We start from the raw sequence: 20,144 nt of genomic DNA, 5'->3' as shown, positions 1-20,144 counted from the left end.
GATATGGAAGGTTTTGTTTAACAGTATTTTAAGAGGAGGGAAAGTTCCAACATCTAGGAAGAAAGCAGTGGTAGCTGTAATAATGGTGGGTCTTAATACAGGGAAACCATTTGACAGAGTCAGCTGGGACTTTATGAGCAGGTCAATGAAAGCATTTGCATTTCCTGAAAAAATTATAAGGCTGATTAGGAGGATATATGAGGGATCAGAGGTGAAAATTAAAGTGGGCGGGGTCTTCTCTGATAATTTCTGCTTGAGCAGAGGAACTAGGCAGGGGGTGTCCTTTCCCCTTTGTTATTTGCATTATATTTAGAGCCACTGCAAAAGAAGAAAAGTTATTTAAAGCAGATTTTTCCTCACAAGATCAAACTGTAGTTAAAACATTTCTCGTACTTTCACATTTAGTCAGAACATACTAACTCGTGATCTTGACAACTCAAAATGCTGAAAATAAAAAGACATAGAAGTGTGCGCTTTTTTCACATACCTATCAGTATATATTCTATCCTTATCAGAAAGAGTAGGATGGCAGCAGCAAATCCGCCAGGGATGGGCACAGCATTCTGACACAATAGGAAAACCTTTCCTATTCCCTCTCTCAGGACCAATAAGAGGGCCTGTGCCTTACCCACTGAGGGGACCACAAAAGCTATAGAGGACATGCCTAACCCCCCCCCCCCCAGTCCATAGTGGCTGTAAGTGCTACATCAGAGGATCTGGGATTAAAGATGAATGGTCTGAGGTACAAAAGATGGCCACAGTAGAGTCACCAAGCTGTGGCTGAGACAAACTGCTACCCTGCTGTGGTGGTTGAAGGCCGTTTACGTTTTTGTTTGTTTTTTTATGTTTTTTTTTCAGCTGGAGGTAAGAATTACCCTGGGACCTGCAAGTCTGTTCAATGATCAAGCCAAAAGTGGTGCTTCCTTCCCAGAGTAGACAAGCAGCAAATGTCGATAAGCATTACCAGTGTACAAAATTTACTTTTTGGACAGAAAAGCACAGTACAAAGCACTTAAAAACACTATGCCAGCCCTACAAAAGTAAAATAAACAATTTTGCCACAGACAAAATGTTTTGAGTTTCTTTACACCACTTTTAAACAGACAGTAAAAACGATGCTCTGTTTAAAAATGCATTACAGTCCTGTGACAGTCCGTTGCTTTAAAATAACTTCAGTGGTAAAACAGCAACACAAATAAGAAAATGCAAGTTTTGTTTCATAAAGGGAACTTATCTGCCCAGCAGAGGAACAGCGCAAGCAGTCTATCCTCAAATACTCGGAGGATAATACTCTTTGCTGGCACTAACGTTCTGAAGGACTTAAGATCCAAACTTGCCTTTTAGTCAACTCAGCTTGAGCTGCGTGACAATTTGGGTGTGTAGAAGGTTCCCTGAAGATTTGGAAGGTGGCCTGCTTTTGTAGCCTTGGTAGAATATAACCCTTATAGCCAAGGCCACTGCAGCAGCGAACAAGATGATGAACAAAGTTTTAGGAAGTCAGATGGTAGCACCCCATTTTGTTGCTGAATACCTAACTTCAGGATTGCATACCTTATTGGGGGAGACGGTTTTGTTTCTCTGCAAAAATTTAGTTTTTCTATTTGACTGTTAAATTCATATTTTCTGTTTGTTTTCATATATACACTGGGTGCTGTTTGAGGATTTTCCATTTTGGACTTTAGTAGCTGTAAGGATTTTATTTTCAGTTTTGTGTATTCTATCATGTCTCTTTTGGACTCATGAAACAAGACCCAAGTGTGCCTCATTGTGCCGAAAATGTTCCACTTGATGTTTAACATTAGTCATATCTCAGTAGATTAAGCATTCATGTTTTATCTTTCTTTGTAGGTTAAAGACTGACCTTCACCTGTTGCAACATCGCAGAGCTTCCCTGATGTTCATGGTACAGTACACATTTTCCTCTTGTAAGTATTAGCTCTTGTGGTGTGCTGCTGATACTGTTACTAGCAATGCATACAAATTCTGAATTTCATTATACAAGGTATAAAACAAGTAACAACTGCAGATACTGGTGGCAGTCCACATAATGCAGGTGCATTGAGATACCACTTTTACTGCCCTCAGTTCTACTACATACTGACAATGCACGAGAGCAGCTTGAAACAGAAGATGCCGAGGGGCAGATAAAAGTACTTTGGAAGTGTCTGCAATTGCAGTGAGAGGAGATTTCCCCATATGTAAAGAAGATTAAGGCCTGGAGTCTTGGGATCTGTGATGAGTGCTTTTAAATGGTACCAAGACGTGTGGTTGAAAACACTATGGTTGAGTGCAGTGCAGTTAATGTAGTCATGTTGAATTTTGTTTTATATATATATATCTATATTTGTTCTCACTTCAGCTGTCTGCTGTCTGCCACGTCCCAGAGCCACACCACCTCTCTGTACTTTTAAACAAGAGATCTGTTCCTTCCTGCTCAAAACAAAGAGAAAAAAATTCTGAACACCAGCATTTGGGGGTGTTCAGAGAAAGAATACTGACAACTGTGGAGGCCTTTTTTGATGTCCTATCCAGTGTCACAGCCAGTTCTCCATGCGCATTCTGAATGCTGGTATAGCAACTAAATGCCTCAAAAAGATGGATTTGCTAGAGTGTCATGTAGTCTGGTTCGGATCTAGTAAGATGTTATTCAGATAGTTTATATTTAGGTTAGAACAGGGTTGTCAAAACTCATTTACCCCAGTGGGCCACATTTCATTAGAGTATACAGTACGTGGGCCAGATAATTATGAGCAGATCGAGACCACTTATTAGTGGAGTAATTTAATAATAAAGAAGGGTGGCTTTAGTCTACACTCATGTTCGCAAGTAACCTAAAAACAAACGAGCAAAGAAAATCAAGCTATTATTAACCTTAATTCCTGGTACTACCGCTCCCAGAATCTTGGCACCTCTTGGCCCGCACAAGTGCATCAGTGTTTGGCACTAAGGATTGAGCAGTGGCTACCTTCAGTGTTGAGTTGAGATGTTCATCACTAATTTGAGACCTGAGTTGAGGGTTGTTCAAGTTCATCACAGAAAAAAAGAGGTGCTCACAGACATAAGTACTGCCGAACATCGACATGATCTTTGAGGCCAACTATTTAATTTGGGGATATGTTTGCCCAACATACTGAAAATGTTCCAATATCAACACTTGAAAACTTATCTTTCAACTCTGAATTACACAGGAGCTCTGTTAGTTCTAACTGAAACTGTTCTGGTACCTCCTCCGCATTAACAGAGAAAGAGTTGCTGAAAATAGAAAAATCATATTCATGGTTTTTAAAGTCTGCAAATCTTTCTCCAAACTTGCTCATTAACTTGGAAGTCTTGTTGCAGTACTTTTCTGTGTTGATATCACCATGAAACTCAGGTGCGTCTTGCAGGGACGTCCGAGATGGTAACTGTACACTATTACTTGCTGCTAGTTGGTGTTCAGAAAGTTTAAGCTTCAACTCAAAGGCATAAATATAGTCATGTAAATCTGTCACCAATTTATTGATACCTTGCAGCCTTGTATTCAGGTAATGCAAGTAATACAAGTGTTTTTTCATATCTATTATGAAAGCTAGATCTTGAACCCATTTATTGTCTTTCAGTTCCTGCACATCCCTTCCTTTCTTATGTGTAAACTTTTGTTCTTTCCTTTGAAAATGTGATGAAGGGATTCAAAGTAAGTTTATATATACTGGATATACATAATGCTGCAACTGGCTCGAGGGACAAAGCAAAAGTAGTGCGCAAAGGCCAGGTAAAGCGAGAGCCTGCCGTGTCATGTTCTCATTTAGTACCTATACAGGACAGAATAGAAACGACAAAACAGCCTTTGTTTAAAACACGATTAATATGATTGATGTAAAAAGGCAGATGGCCATTTGATTAATTGCAAAACACAATAATCAAAAGTATAAGTGATAATCTTAAAAGATGAAAAGCCAGGTTAATTAATCATATAAAACATGTGGTAGGCCGAATGTAAGACTAGAGAAGCAAATGTGCCGCGGGCCGCATGCTTTGACACCCCTGATTTAAAACAAGTCATCATGGTTATTTTATAGTGCACTGATGCCATCTCTTATGTACACAAAGTACAGGAAGTTAAGGCTGCGTGCTTTGTTTGCTATATCCCTGAGGATGTATAATGTATGTACCTAAACCTTAATTGTTACACTCCAAAGCTTTGGATGGGCTTTGTTAGATCTAACCTTTTAATTATAATCAGTGGATGTTCTATGTGTTTCACTGTTGCAGTCATCACATTTGGGTTATCCCTGCCAGGGTAGCCCTCGGCCGGCCCGAATACCAGAGGCTTAGTATTTCTGTGTAGGTTGCTGTTGCTCCAGGACTGATGTCAGGTCATCAGTAGTATAAAGTAAGGCAGCCGACGCCATTACACCAGTCTTTCTTGCCATGGAGTCCGAATGAGAAGCAGTTTGCACGAGTACCGGTTGGCCGCTACCTGAGTTTCGTCTTCGGAACTGAAGCTGAAGTCTTCTAAAGCCAAGTACCCTGTTGGGGATCCTTTTTTCTTGCACTAACCAATGTGAGAAAAAGTTAACAATTGTCTCACCTGTGGAAAGCAAATACCACACCAAGACTTTCATTCTTACTGCGTCACTTGCTTAGGCCCAGACCACGATGTCCCCCGCTGTCATTTCTGTGCTTTGTTCAACGCCAGAACTATTTGTTGTCGGGCCTTTATTGTAGCTAGATATTTTCGCTTACAGTCCTTGAATTCCAGTATGGCTTCGGTAAGCCATCCGACAGCAGATCTTCCAAAAAAAGTAAAGATAAAGACAGTGACAGACTGCACAGGTCAAACGTACCGATGACGCTTTCGTTAAGGTAGTCGTCAGTTCTCCAGTCCTCAGTGAGGCACATTCGCAGCCCCTGATGCCCGCTTCTGTGGATTCACAGGCCGCTACTGAGACCCTTTCGGAGACTGGTATGCCGCAAAACTCTTTTTCGACTAAGGATCCTGTGGTCGTCTCTACCTTGGATGGGTCAGGTGCCACTGAGCAGGCACCGGCTTCCGAGGAAGTCCTTCGCACTACTGATTCTCGATACAAACCGATGACTTCTTTCATGACTACCGTTCTTTCGGAAACTACCGAATTTCTTAGATCCAGGTTACCCACCACACCCAAGAAACCGACGAACCAATCTCAGGCACCTGCTTCCTTGCCTCAGTCTCAAATGCTTAAAATGGCAGAAGACCTTATCATGCTGATAAGGGGAAGCCAAGCTACCCCTTCCAAAAGAAAAAGAGATTTGTCCCCTGTAGTTTTGTCTGAACAGGAGTCCGATGACTCTGATGCATCTGAATATGAAGACAGGCAACCCCTTTCTGCTTATGAGGATTCTGATGCAGAGGATTCCATTCCTTCAGCCTCTCCCCCAGAGGATTTTTCCTTTGGGGAAACCCTTCACACCTTAAGATAGCATTTCCAATGGGAAAGTCAAGAATACCCTCAGACTAAAAAGAGACGCAGGGAATTCTTAGATCTTCCACAGCACATGCCCCTGGCCATCCCCCAGTCGTAGATGTTGTGGAGGATGTTTTCCTGGATTCCAGCTTGACTCCTGACAACCTCCCTCCTGCACCCAGAAGGTATTACGGAGTCCCTGAATCCTACTGCTGATCCTGAGGTAATTTCTCAAGGGGCCAAAGGAATTAAAGCAACCTCTGCTAAGAGTCCCACCCCCTCAGATAGGGATTCCCAAGCACTAGACAGATGGGGTAAAAAAATATACACCTCAGCTACTCTTGCTATTGGAGCACTAAATTGTCAGTTCCATATGCTAAAATTTCAGCAACATACCCTGGAACTCCTCAAACAAAAAATGTCTTCCTTTCCTGCTTGTACAGAATCTAAAGAGTTACAAGTGTTAATGCATTCTTCAAGTCAGGTAACTAAACACACCTTGCACTGTGGTTTTGACTCCCTAGAAGCTTCTTGCAGGGCAGCAGTCACCGGTTCTGTCCTTAGAAAGCTTGCATGGCTTAAGGAACACCCCTTGCCAGACCATTTTAAATCTAAATTGTTGGATGCCCCCTTGCACAAAGACAACTTATTTGGCACTAAGGCAGAAGAGGTCTTAAAAAAGATGGATAAAAAAGCAAAATATATCCAGACAGTTAAGGATTTTTTACAAGTCCAGCCACCCAGGATCAGTAGGCATTGTCCTTCCAAGCACTGGTCCTTTCCTGCTCCCACCAAGTCAGTTCAGCCCAGACCCGGGGAACCAGACCCCACAGACAACAGCCACAAAGAATGCAGAGATCTAAGCAGTGGACTACCTCCACTTCAAAACCAGGGAGTTCTAAGCCACCCCTTAATGGTAAGAACTCGCAATGACTCTCTTCCCCCACCCCTTCCCTCTGCCCACCTCCACTTACCCCTAGGAGGAAAACGCTCCTTTCATGCAAACACGTGGCCACCATTACCAATGACCGCTGTATTCTCAACATAGTGTCCCAGGGATACAAATTTTCTTTCCACATCCTTTCACCTTCAAAAGGGTTCCCAGATCTACCTCCAAACCAGTGGGCAGAGGCGCAAAAGCAAGTTGTTTCCCTGCTCTCCGTGAGGGCAGTAGAGCAAGTTCCTACAGAACAGAAAGGCCAAGGTTTCTACTCCATACTGTTTCTGGTACTCCGGAAAGAGGGCACCTGGCACCCCATTCTCCATCTATCCATTCTAAACACCTTCCTGGTGATCCCAAAATTCAAATTACTCCGGCTCCAGCAGCTGCTACCCATGCTCTCCAAGGATGCTTGGCTAGCCACCCTAGACCTAAAGGAGGCCTACCTCCACATCCCTATCAGGGAATCTTGCAGGAAATATCTCCGTTTCAGGGCAGGATCTCAGCACTTTCAGTTCTCTGTGCTTCCCTTTGGCTTATTTACTGCTCCCAGAGTTTTCACCAAATGTCTGGCTCTGGTCATTGCCTTTTGCAGACAAAGGAATATCCAGATTTACCCATACTTAGACGACTGCCTAATTCAGGCAGACAGCCAGGAAAAGCTGCTCAAGCACCCGACCTTTGTGAAGACTCTACTCCCTAGGGTACACAATCAATGAAAAGAAATTCAAACAGGTACCCACCCAAAGGATTATATTCCTGGGAGCAAGCCTGGACACAGCATCCCAGATGACATTCCTTACTCCAGAATAGCAAACCTTTCTAACAGCCTACTTCTCTCAACTAGCCACCAGATCCCAACTATCTGCAAGGAAAATCCTGCAAGTTCTGGGGTTCATGGCATCTTGCATTCTACTCCTTCCATATGCTAGACTACATATGAGGAAACTTTAGTGGTACCTAAAAAGCCTTTGGTGTCAACACTCTCAAGACCTGGAGACTCTTATACTTATAATACCTTGCCTCAGAAAAGATTTTCTTTGGTGGGCAACAGCATGCTCCTTCAACATAGGACTACCTTTCTTACCACCCCACGCCACCCAGACCTTCACCACAGACGGATCAGATTATGCCTGGGGTGCACTCCTGGATGGCAGGTGCATACAGGGCCAATGAACCCCACAGCAAATCCATCTGCACATCATCCAAAAAGAGATGATGGCTGTCCAACACGCCTTGATAGCTTTCAAGCCCCTTCTCTCCCCAGGGGCTCTTCTGATCAAAACAGACAACACCACTGTGATGTGGTATATCAACAGGCAGGGAGGGACTCGCTCCTACCCTCTATGCAGGCTGGCCATGACCCTTTGGCACACGGCCTCTGCCATGCAATTCCACCTGTTAGCACAATTCCTACTGGGTTCTCTCAGCTCTCTGGCAGACCACTTAAGCAGAAATCTTCTGGACCCACACGAGTGGCAGCTCAACAGAAGAACCTTCGCCCTAATAATTCAGAAATGGGGCACCCCGAAGGTCGAACTCTTTGCCTCCCACACCAACCATCAGCTCAGCAAGTTCTGCATCAAGGAGCATCACTGCATGGCTTGGAAAGTGGATGTCTTGTCCTCCCCCTGGGTCACTCCATCAGTCTATGCCTTTCCTTCACTACCTCTCATCCCCAGGGTACTGCTCAAAATAAAGGAGGAAAAACCAAGGACAATTCTTGTAGTTCTAGACTGGCCAAGCCAGCACTGGTACCCCTTGCTGCACAGCCTGTCCCCTCTGCCACCTTAGCATCTCCCTCAGATTCCAAAACTCCTGACCCAGAGGGAAGGGAAATTCATGCATCCCCAATTGCAGACACTCAATTTGGCAACTTGGCTTATTTCCTAACCCCCAATCAATCTGCCAACCTCAGCAAACCGGTTCTATATGTTATATGTGAGGCCAGACGCCCTAGCACTAGTAAGTCTTATGCTGACAAATGGAAAAGGTTCTGCACCTGGATTCAGGCTAAGGGAGCCAGTACAGCACAGCCTTCCCTCCCATCCTGAACTACTTAGCTGACCTGCTACACAGTGGGCTCTCCTTTTCCTCTATTAAAATTCATGCCTCTGCTATCCCTGCCCATTTTCCCACTGAACAGCCCCTTTTCTCACATCCTCTGATCCTAAGTTCCTAAGAGGGGCTAGCAACTTGAGGCCACCCAGAAGAGGACCAACCCCAGTTTGGGACCTTATCTTTGTGTTGGAACCCCCCCCCCCCCTTCGAACCTGCCTCTTCAGCGGAACTAAAATTTCTCTCCTGTAAGACAGCTTTCCTTCTGGCCATCACTTCAGCCAGAAGGGAGCTCTAAGCACTCATGGCTGTGGAACCCTTCTTCATCTTCCATGCTGACAGGGTATCCCTCAGGACCAACTCGTCCTTCATGCCCAAGGTGGTGTCCAGTGTGGCTCTCAACCAAATCCATTCATTTGCCTACCTTTTTCCCTAACCCACAGAACAAGGGGAAAGGATCCTGCACTGTAGATGTGTACAGACAGCTCAGATTCTATCTAGATGGGACTAAATCCTTCGGAAAGTCTGATCAATTGCTGGTTAGCTTTGTTGCAGGGGCAGAAGCCAAAGCCGTCTCCAAACAAACCATCTCCAAATGGATAGCACACTGCATCCATTTCTGCTACAAACAACACGGAATGCCCCCCCTCCCCCCCCCAGGGGGTCAGGACTCACTCCACCAGAGCAACCTCCACCTCTGCAGCTTTCCTCAGAGGAGTTCCCACCAGGGACGTCCTGGAGGTTGCCACCTACACATCTGTTCACACCTTCACCAAACATTACCACCTGCATATCTTCTCCAATTCTAGGGCAGGATTTGCCTCTGCAGTCTTGCAGGGCATCCTAGCCAGCCCCTAGTTTCCTTGACTGTCTCCACCCTTTTCCTCAACTTTGGGAATCAATCCAAATGCAATGACTGCAACAGTGAAATACGAAGAACATAGTACAGTTGTGTACACTTACTATAAATGTTGATGTTCAAGTGTATTCACTTTTGATGGCCTGGTTTCCCTCCCTCCATCCCCCTCTTATTTCTTCTCTTTCCTTACAAGAGACATATTGGTATTTACTTTCTGCTGGTTGGGTTCTTCCACAAGAACCTGTCTCCCACTTGGGGGCTCCTGACAGGTTAGGGCAAGAAAAACTGATGTAATGGCATCGGCTGCCTTACTTTGTACTACTGGCGACCCGACATCAGTCCTGGAGCGACAGCAGCCGACCCAGAAATACTAAGCCTCTGGTATTCGGGTCAACCGAGGGCTACCCTGGCAGGGATAACCCAAATGTGATGACTGCAACAGTGAATACACTCGAACATCTACATTTATGGTAAGTGTACACAACTGTACTTTCTTCCTTTAGCTAGCTTTTTTACATTAGGTGGACTTCATTCCAGATCTGCTTAAAGGTCCACAATATTTTTTTCGTATATATATCATACATACACACAAAATCTGATTTGGTACAGTTTTCACTTTTTGCTGTATTTTATGATATTTGCAGAAAAAATAATATTGTATTATATCTGTGCCAACTACTGAGTCAACAAAGGTTAATTTTATGACAGAACATTTCACAACCTAATGGACACATTGAACCTTCTTTCTGGTACTCGAAACATTTCTGTGGTCTTCTGTTTTATCACACATTTATGCAAGACACTGCTTTATGCAAACTTCAGCATGACTTTGATAAGCTTGCGAAAAACTGAAGTTAACTATTTAATATTTTACTTTATCTGATAATATGTAATACAATTAACAGATTTCAAGTAAAATTGCTGAGTTTAACTATATTAATCTTCTACCTTGAAAAGAATTTTAGTACTGCTTGGGATGCTACCCTGATGGTATGATTTACTGGTACAGTGGTGGTGGTTAGAGTTTAATACAGTTGCAGCTAAGTATAATTAGCTTACTTGATCTCTCTCACACACACAGAACTTAGTTTAACAGGAAAGCTATCCACGTCCATCCTCCACCTATGTGAAGATTTTCTTTTTCCAGATTTTGTTGGCAAGAAAGTTTTACATAGGATTTTGTGGTGAGATGTTGAGTATGATCTGCTCACATATTCTTAACAGGTTTGACATCATATTGTTACAGCTTGTGATTCTTTAACTGACTTATCTCTACTACTTATAGAAGTGTTTTCATCTTCCCAAGTCTACAACTAAACAGTTGTTGTCAGATTATTATTAAAACTGAGTTCATGAAAAGTTTTTACATACACGTTTACTAAAGTATCCATCTAAAGTTTTGCAGGTAGTCTTGGGCTTTGAGTCAGGATACTTTGAGTAGCTCAGTATTAACTATGCAATTTGAATTACATGACAGAGGTCACAAAGATTTACTTGGTCAGGTTTGGAGATTTTATCCACATATTGGTTAGGCATCTCCATGATCTGATATTGTCCCTTCCTTTCCTCCTTACGATTGGGTCATGGATCTGACTCGGCCGCATTCTTACGGACTAAGATCCAAGTCTCGAGGTCCTCCCTCTTCCCATACTGCTCTGCCTTCTGCCTAACCTCCACAGATCTTATTTGCTACCAGCAGTGACAGACACGGTTTCTGGAGTCTTGAGCCTTTAACTGGTTGGTGGGAATTTTAAGTAATCTTCATTACTCCTTGTCAGATAAGTCATTTTTTCTTGTGATTCCTTTCCAGTTCTTCCTCCCCTTCCTTAGCAGTGCAAGCTGGAAGTTAACCTTTCTGCGCTCTCTCTCCTTGTTCTACTGTTGGGCTGTAGCCCATGCTTTTTGTTTCTGTCTATGCCTTTCATTGTAAATTTGTTCAAAAAAAAAAAAATATATATATATATATATATATATATATATATATATATATATATATATATTTATATATATATATATATATATTAGTAGTTTAGATATGTAGGTAGATATCTCTATATCCAAGTAACTCTCTGTTAGTTTTCCTGTCTTTGAGTCACTGTGGGTTCTGTTGTAAGGTAGCCTTATTGTTGTTTCTGGTGGGTGGGTGTTTTTGTTTTTTTTGGCACTATGTCTGATAAACCTACTGGATTTAAACGGTGTTCAGAATGCTCATAGCAAATGCATTTATTGTCTTGGGCCTGAACATTTGCAGTCGGCCTGTTCCATTTGCGAGGGATTTAATCCCAGGGCTATTGCTGATCACAAGATCAAATTGATTCTGAAGGGTCTCTTGCCTGTTTCTTCTGATGTCCCTCCAGGGGCTCAAACCCCTTCGAGTGTGGTAGGGTCCAAGGACCCAAAGAAATGCCCTCACAAGTCCTTGAGGGATTCATCGGAGCCACCTTTCTTTCAGAGCTTCCACTTGCACTTTGGATCTGAGAGCAAGGAGAGACAGACTCCAGAAGTGGGCATGGGGCCTGCATCCCCTTCTGGACTGCTGCAGACACCTGTTAGACACTCTTGACCACCATCAGTAGCTTCCTCCAGGTCTTCTAGGAGCCTTTTGGAGGTCGATGTGGATAGGATGATAAGGAAGATCTCAAGACTCTGATCCAGATGGGGGTTTTGCCTGATCCATCCCTTCTGGGTTCTGCAAGTATTTCCATTGCAGTGCATTCTCCTCCTCTGATCCGTCCTTCATTGTTGGAGTTCCAGGATCATCGCCACCCGAGACACCCGGAGTCAATTCTGAGGAGCTGTCCTTCCTCCACTCTGACTGCCGCCGTATCTTCCTCTGCTCCGCTGTTGTCATATCGCAGCAGGTCTCTGTAACGGAATGTCTTCATTGGATCTGGTGGGAGGGGCTCAGCTGCAAGCTTGTCGGAGCCATCTCTTCTTCTCAGAGCTTTGTTACTGGATAGCTCGGGTCTGGTTCTTCCTGGAACCCACAAATCATGGGTCCCTATCCTTTCTTCTTTAGTTGTGTCAGCTCTGGTGGAGCTGGGGAGGAACTGCCTGGGTCCATCAGCATTCCAAGTTGTAGAAAGGGCCGTCTCCAGTCATAAGGAACCGGTATGTCTGAGCTATGAGCCTCTCCATTGACCCCCCCTTGGATCAGAGAATTGAGCTTGTCATGCCTGGCCAGAGTCAGCCCGTCCAGACAAGTCTTCAAACTCTTCCCCTAGAGGGAATCCCATCTTCTTACGAGACCTCTTGTGTACATCCCACAGAGGTGAGTACTCATAAGAAGTGCAAGAGGAGGGCACATTGACTCCTTCTTGGAGTCCCTTACTGAGGGCACAGACTTTGATGAAAGGAAAGGATCCCCACGTTCACCACCGGAGGACATCTCCTTTGAAGACATCTTAGACATCCTGAAGCAGAAAGGTGGCTTATTGGCCCACCCTCCGTCCTCAGAAGAGACAGTGTTTTTGGAGGCTTTCAGGATGGGCCCATCTACATCTTGGGTGATCCAGATGCAGATTTGGTGTCCCGCTGGGAATGGAAAGAGTCTGACATGATTGAACCTACTCCAAAACAACCAGATAAATTATTATCTGCCTCTAAGAACAGAGTGTACTGGACCAAAGGTATTCCGGTAGATGCCATAGTTGTGGCAGCAGCTACCATAAAAGAGCTAGCTGAACAGAGCTCCACTGTCCATCTGCTGAGCAAGGAGTCCAGAACAATGGACAGGTTTGATAAGCATGTTTATGCCTCAGCCACTTTCTCACTGAGAATATTAAAATACCGGGTGCACTTTACTTGATTGCGGAGAGATCTGGTTAAGGAACTTTCCAACCATGTCAGTGGAGGATTTCAAGAAAGTTTCTACACAGCTCGCAGATATCCCTTCTTTGTCCAATTCCTTCATGAGGCTTGTCTCCCATTCCACATAGGGCACCTCACGGGCAACCGGCTCAGGTATTGCCATTAGAAGGTATGCCTGGATGAGGCTTTGTGATTTCACAGATCTCTTTAAGATGTCCTTTGTGAATGCCTAGTTTAATGGCTCCTCTTTGTTCAGGCCATCCGTCAAAGATACTCTAACATGCAGCAAGCAGGAAGGGAAGACCTTGCCTGCCATCAGGGTCAGGTTTTTAATCCCTCAGAGCACCTTTTCTAGAAACCAGCATAATGGCAAGAAAGTCTGGTTCCAAAAAACTCAGGGTTTTCCCAGAATCAACGTGGAGATTCTTCTGGCAGAGGTAGAGGAGGAGGTTTCAGTGGGAGATGCCAACCCAGAGGCAGAGGGGGACTGCAGAATCAGGGCTTCAAAAAGTCTCTCTGATAAGTCCTACCAGCAGTCCTGAAGTTCTGCCTGAATGCTCATGTTTGGAGGCAGTCGAGAGCCGTCTTTCACTGCACCCAGCCACCTAGACCAATTTAACACAAAACAAATGGGTGCTAAAGATTTTATCCAGAGGTTATTGCTTTCCATTTTTCCTTCCTCCACCAGAGAGGTTAAAGAAACTCCAGATGTTCCACCCAGTCAGAGGAAGCATGCAGTATCATAAATTCAAAAACTACTGCAGAAAAGTGTCAGCTATGAGATCCCAACCAAACAGAAAGGATTCGGAACTTACACTTCTTTTTACTGCCAAAAAAAAAAAAATGGGGGCCTGAGACCAATTCTGGATCCATGCAAACTATATTTGTTTGTAAGTTCTGAATGGTTACGGTTCAGTACATTTTACTGCTGTTGCGAAAGGAAGATTGGATGGATGTGCTCTGTGGACTTGCAGGACGCGTACTATCACATCAAAACATACAGACACTCCAGAAGTCAGCTGCGCTTTTTGCTGAGAGACCACCACAGTCCTCCGGGTGTTTATCAAATGCATGGCACTAGTCACAGCTCAACTGAGACTGCAAGAATTCCGGGTGTTTCTGTATCTGGATAACTGGCTGCTCACTGCCCAACCAGGCATCAACTAATCCAGGCCAGGGATTACTTTTTCAATCTTGCTAATTATGTGGGTATCACCATAAGTCTGACAAAATTGAATCTGTCTGTGGTGCAGAGTTTAGAATTCATCAGGGCTATTTTGGATACATCGAATCAGATTGCATCTCTATCCCCTCATCGCATACAGACATTGAGAGACCATGTTCGAGCTATCTTAAACTGGCCATCTTCACCAGCAAAACTGATACTTCAGGCTCTTAGATCTGTGGTGGCTGCCATTTCCTTAGTCCCGTTAGCAAACTTTTTTATGCGAGTGCTTCAATGGACCTTGGCTGCTCAATGGTCTATTCTCTATAAGCCTCTATCTGCTCCTATCAAGTTGACTTCTGTTTGCAGAAGACATCTTCAATGATGGTTTCTGTCGGATGACCTGACAATCGACACAATTCCTTTTCCTTTTAGATTAGAATACAGGGAAATGATTTGGCAATTGAAAATGGATGCCTGTTTTGGTAAAGGGTTGAATGACCACGTCTCCATTACACCTGCCCTCAAGATATTAGCTGAAGACCCCAAGAGACATTATTAATAATATTAATAATAATAATAATATTAATAATAATACTAATATCAAATCCAATATTTTCTTCCTTTTATAACAATTACAATAATTATTACAACAACAGGTGTGTATTATTTCAGATAACATTTTTTCAGTATTGGTTTTAGTAACAAGTTTTTTAATATACCACTGGTATTTTAACACTTAATACTTATTTAGATACATTGCCACAGTGAGTTTATTTATTATGGTTTATAAGTTTTTAGAATACTTAATAACCCTCCTGTGGTTTTTAACAGTATTTATTGGAATTTATAATATTCATAATATTTACATAATTTTTATGATATTTTATGATATTTATGATATTTATATAATATCTTCAACATCCATACCATTTGTATTGATTTTCTAATAATAATATATACACATATAATTTATTTATGTAACACATATGTATATCAAGTTTTTAAATTAAAATAAAAATATATACACAGAGTGTTATAAATATAAATAATAAATAAATACAATGTTTAAAGGTTTTTTAGAACACCTTTACTGCACATCCTTTGTACTTTTAGGTGCACACTTTTCCAAGCACATGAGTTATAAGTGAATACAAGTGGGAAGAACAGTATTTTTAATAGACTGAAGTATATAATACATTAATATATTGATAGGATGAAGTATTACTTCGAACATAAGGATTTTTAGGATGTTTTAGTAGCAAACCAGCCCCATTCAGTTTAATATACACCATTCTTAAAATTCTTAAACTATTTATTCAGTTTATTTTACTTGACTTACACTGGTGTGTAAGCACGTTTATATGTCAAGATATGTTCAGTATCTTATATTATTAATTAGTTGTACTGAGTATATACGTGCATAACATTTTTATTTTTATTTTTATTGCAGAATGTATATGCTTATATGTGTCTATGGTATAGTTGTTTTTCAATTCATAGACGAATACTACAAAATAGGAATACATGTTTAATTTAACTTAATCATACTTAATTAATTTGAATTAACAATTATTCAGTTATTCCATTAATGGAACTATGGGTATTATATAAGGAGTTTAAACCGCTTTAAGCATTGATTCTGATGAGGTCTCCAGTGGGAGACGAAAGCGCTAAATCCCTTTTTTGGTTTCTGTACAACATTCAGCAATTCTAGTTTTTTATCGATTTTTTTCAAGTGGATTTGTTAATAAAAGTATTTTATACACCATCGATGAAATGACAGTGTTTTGAGCCCTGCAACATTTGGTGGAGTTATTGGAGGTGTGGTGATTTCGGAAGACTGCCTTTATAGTACCACTTCCACTTTGGTTCTCACAATTCCTTTTTCCTTCCCCCTCAGCTATGGTGACCACGGACGCTTCCCACTTGGAGTGGGGACATTTGAAGAGACCATATTGCATGTCAGTGTTCTGGAGATGAGAGCAGTTCTTCTCACGTTGCAAGCCTTTCAAGATGTTCTCCTTCTAGGAACTATTACGAATCCACACAGGCATGTCAGTTGTCTGGTACGTCAGAAAATGAGGAGGAACCTACTCTTGCCCCTTGTACATAGAGGCCATGAGGGTTTGGGAATAGGCGATGTCTTCAGACTGCTTTCTACTTGCAACTCACATACCGGGGAAGTCCAGCATTCTTGAGGACAAACTCAGCAGGTCCATCCTAACCCCTTACGAGTGGTCCCTCAGTCTGTCAGTAGCGGACCGGATCATCAGCTGTTGGGGCCAACCCTGCTGCGATCAGTTTGCATCCCCTCAGAACAAGTGCAGCAGCTACTTCATTGTGATCCCCCCTCCGGGGGAGTCCCCAAGCGATGCTCTAGTTCACAATTAGCCCCCCGGTCTCCTCTACACTTATCCCTCTCTACCCTTGAGTCCAAATGTTTTGCAGAAAACAAAACAGTTGAATATCTCGGTAATCTTCATTCCCCTCTACTGGCCTCATCAGGTTTGGTTCCCCTTTCTCTGGTCTCACCTCAAATATCCTCCATGGATTCTAGAACCCAAACAGGACCTCTTTCTTCATCTGTTAGAAGGTCATCATCCCACTCTACTCTCCCTCAAACTGACTGCTTGGTTTCTCCACTTCCAGTAATTGTGCAAAGGTCCAGGCTTGCCTCCTTTGTCCAGGATATTATACTAGCTTCCCAAATCCCCCCCACCAAGAATGTGTATAGGAGTAAATTGCAGATATTTGTTCTCTTGGTCTCCAAAGAGAATATTTATCCTTTTTCAACTCCGATTTCAGCCATTCTTCTCTGTCTCGCGTCCCTTTTCAGAGAGGGAGCCAGTTTTTCTAGTATCAAACTTCAGTTGGCAGCCATTTCAAACTTCCATTTAGGAAACATTTTTGGTTCTCCTGCTACCTCCAAATTGTGTAAGGCCTTCTTAAAGGGAACCTTTCTGGTCCAACCTCCATTTAAAGACCCCACTCCATCATGGGATCTTACTGTTGTCTTACAAAAGCCTAACTGAAAAACCCTTTGAACCAGGTAGCAATTGCAACTTGTGTTCCTTTGTACTAATCTCTCTTTCATGCCCAAGGTAGCCACAGAATCTAACCTCTACCAGTCCATACAATTGTCAGTCTTCTTTCCAAATTTCTCTAACAAGGGGGGGACATATGTTGCGTTTACTTGCTGTTCATAGGCAGTTACTCTTTTATCTTCATAGGACAAAACATTGTCAGAAGTCAGACCAATTGTTTTGTTGACTTTTTCGCTGAGCCTCCTAAGTCAGGCAGTTTCTAAAGTTACTCTTGCTAAATGGATAACAGACTGTATCTCTTTGATTTATTCCAAAAAAGGACCACACTTGGCTCATTCTCCATATTAGGTCAATGTTCACATTGTCTGCTTTTTCTTCCAAGGCATCTTTTTCTTCCAAGGCATCAATAGACAATATTTGTGCTGCAGTCACCTGGTCAAAAACTCCTACCTTTGTTGTGTATTACAAATTGGACATTGTGTCTAGGAGCAGAGCTTCCTTTGGATGTTCTTCGTATTTCACTGTTGCAGTCATCACCTGTGGGTTATCCCTGCTGTGGTAGCCCTCGGCCGTCCTGAATACCAGAGTCCATGTTTTTTTTTTGCATCGGCTGCCGTTGCCTGTAGTCTGACTTCAGGTTGTCAGTGCTATAAAGCAAAGTAGCTGACGTCATTACATCAGTCTTTCTTGCCATGGAGCCCATAGCAGAAGCAGTTCGCACGAGTGGCCGGTCTGTCGCTACCAGAAGTTGAATTTCAGTTGAAAACGTCTAAAGCTAAGTACCCCGTTGGGATCCTTTTTTTCTTGCACTAACCGATATCTGCAAAAGTTAACAATTGTCTCGCCTGTGGAAAGCAGATCCCACACCAAGACTTCCATTCTTACTGCGTCGCTTGTTTAGGCCCAGACCACGATGTCCCCATTGCCGGTTCTGTGCCCTCTCTAATGCGAGAACCATTCGCCGTAGAGCTCTTTTTGTGGACAGTTATTTTCGTGTTCCGTCTTCGCATTCTGAGATGACATCCATCAACCAATAATCTGTGGACATTCCGAAAAAACCTAGAGATAAAGATAGAGACAGATCACACAAGGCTAAACCTTCCGACGACGCTACTGCTAAGTAGGTCGTCAGTTCTCCAGAATTCAGTGAGGTGCTTTTGCAGCCCCCAATGCCAGATTCAGTATTTACTAGGCATCTACCGAGACCTTTTCAGAGTCCGGTATGCCACAGAAATCGTCTTCGTCTTCCAAGCCTTTGGCTGTGTCTCTGCCTCGGTTTTGTCCAGAGCCGTGATGCAGGCACCGGCTTCTGAGGAAGCCTTTTGCACTACTGAATCTAGACAAAACACGACATCTTCACATCCGAGTACTGTTTCTCTCAGACCGTCTGATTCTCTCAGGCCTAGAAGCCGGGCCACTCCTAGGAAATTGGCTTCTAGCCACCATCTTGCTACTGCTCCACTACCCCAAGTACAAATGCTTAAAATGGTGGAGGATCTCACCTCCCTATTCTGGGGTAGTCAGGCCACAACTTCTAAAAGGAAAAGGCCCCCTTCTCCAGAAATTATGACAGAACAGGATTCTGAGGAATCTGACTATTCAGTTTTTGAAGAGGAACAGCATCCCTTAACTGCTTATGAGGATTCAGATGCAGAGGAATCCATCCCTTCTGCCTCCCCTCCAGAGGACCTTTCCTTTGGGGAAACCCTTCACTCCCTCATGGAACATTTCCAATGGGAATCGCAGGACTTCCCACAGTCTAAGAAAAGACTTAGAGAGTTTCTGGACCTGCCCAAGCACAGACCCCTGGTCATCCCCCCTATTTTAGAAGTGGTGCATGATGTTTTCCTTGAATCCAGCTTAGCCCCTGATACCCTCCCTCCTGCTCCCATTAAACCTGACAGGTACTGCAGAGTACCGGATTCTCACAAATACCTGTACAAAAATCCTGCTGCAGACCCAGAGGTCATTACACAGGGACCTAAAGGAGCTAAAACTAGTTCTGCCAAGAATCCTCTTCCTTCTGACAAGGACTCCAGAGCTCTGGACAGATGGGGTAAAGAAGTATACACTTCTGCAACCGTAGCTATCAGAGCACTCAATTGTCAGTTCCGTATGTTAAAGTATCAACAACACACTTTGGAACTATTAAAACAGAAGACTGCTACCTTTCCTGACTGTGCCAGTTCAAAAGAGTTAGCAGATTTACTGCACTCTGCTTGTCAAGTAGCCAAACACTCATTACAATGTGGATATGACACCCTAGAAGCCTCTAGCAGGGCAGCAGTGACAGGATCTGTTATTAGGAGACATGCATGGCTGAAGGAACAACCTCTCCCTGATCATGTCAAGTCTAACCTTATTGATGCACCCCTAGATAAGGAGCACTTGTTTGGGGAAAAAGCAGAAGAGGTGCTTAAAAAAATGGAAGACAAAGCAAAATCTATGCAAACAGTAAAAGATTTCTTTCAGGTTCAACCTCCCAGATTTAGCAGGAACTTTCCCCCTAAGCACTGGGCCTTCCCTGCACCTAGGAGACCAGGCCAAGTTAAGCCCCGCAGGGAAAGACCATCCAGGTCCCTATCCCAGGACCAGCAGAGAAGCAAACAATGGACCACCTCCATCTCTAAGGCAGGGAGGTCTAAGCCAGCCTTCTATGGCAAACACTCACAATGACTGTCTCTCTCTTCTCTCCCATCCTTTCACTCATCAAAACTAGGAGGAAGGCTCTCTCTCTTTAAAGACAATTGGCTTTCTGTAACAAAGGACCAGTGGGTCTTAAAGATAATTTTTCAGGGATACAAATTCTCTTTCAACGAACTCCCAATTAAAAGAGGGT

General features: G+C 43.2%; 1 long non-coding RNA gene across 3 annotated transcripts in view; it reads left to right on the top strand.

Annotated features, from left to right (window-relative positions):
- The window catches only part of LOC122806589, a 727,223-nt gene that overhangs the window by 475,530 nt on the left and 231,549 nt on the right, over positions 1 to 20,144 (top strand). For all 3 annotated transcript variants that reach the window (XR_006365525.1, XR_006365524.1, XR_006365526.1), the window contains exon 3: positions 1,849 to 1,925. This is a non-coding gene — a long non-coding RNA (uncharacterized LOC122806589). The remainder of the gene's footprint in view (positions 1 to 1,848; positions 1,926 to 20,144) is intronic.

The sequence above is a fragment of the Protopterus annectens genome, chromosome 7.part0, assembly GCF_019279795.1.
Source record: "Protopterus annectens isolate FY-2018-M chromosome 7.part0, PAN1.0, whole genome shotgun sequence".
Lineage (NCBI taxonomy): Eukaryota > Metazoa > Chordata > Ceratodontiformes > Protopteridae > Protopterus > Protopterus annectens.
Note: the sequence above shows the minus strand (reverse complement) of the source record. Positions and strands in the feature narration are given on the sequence as shown.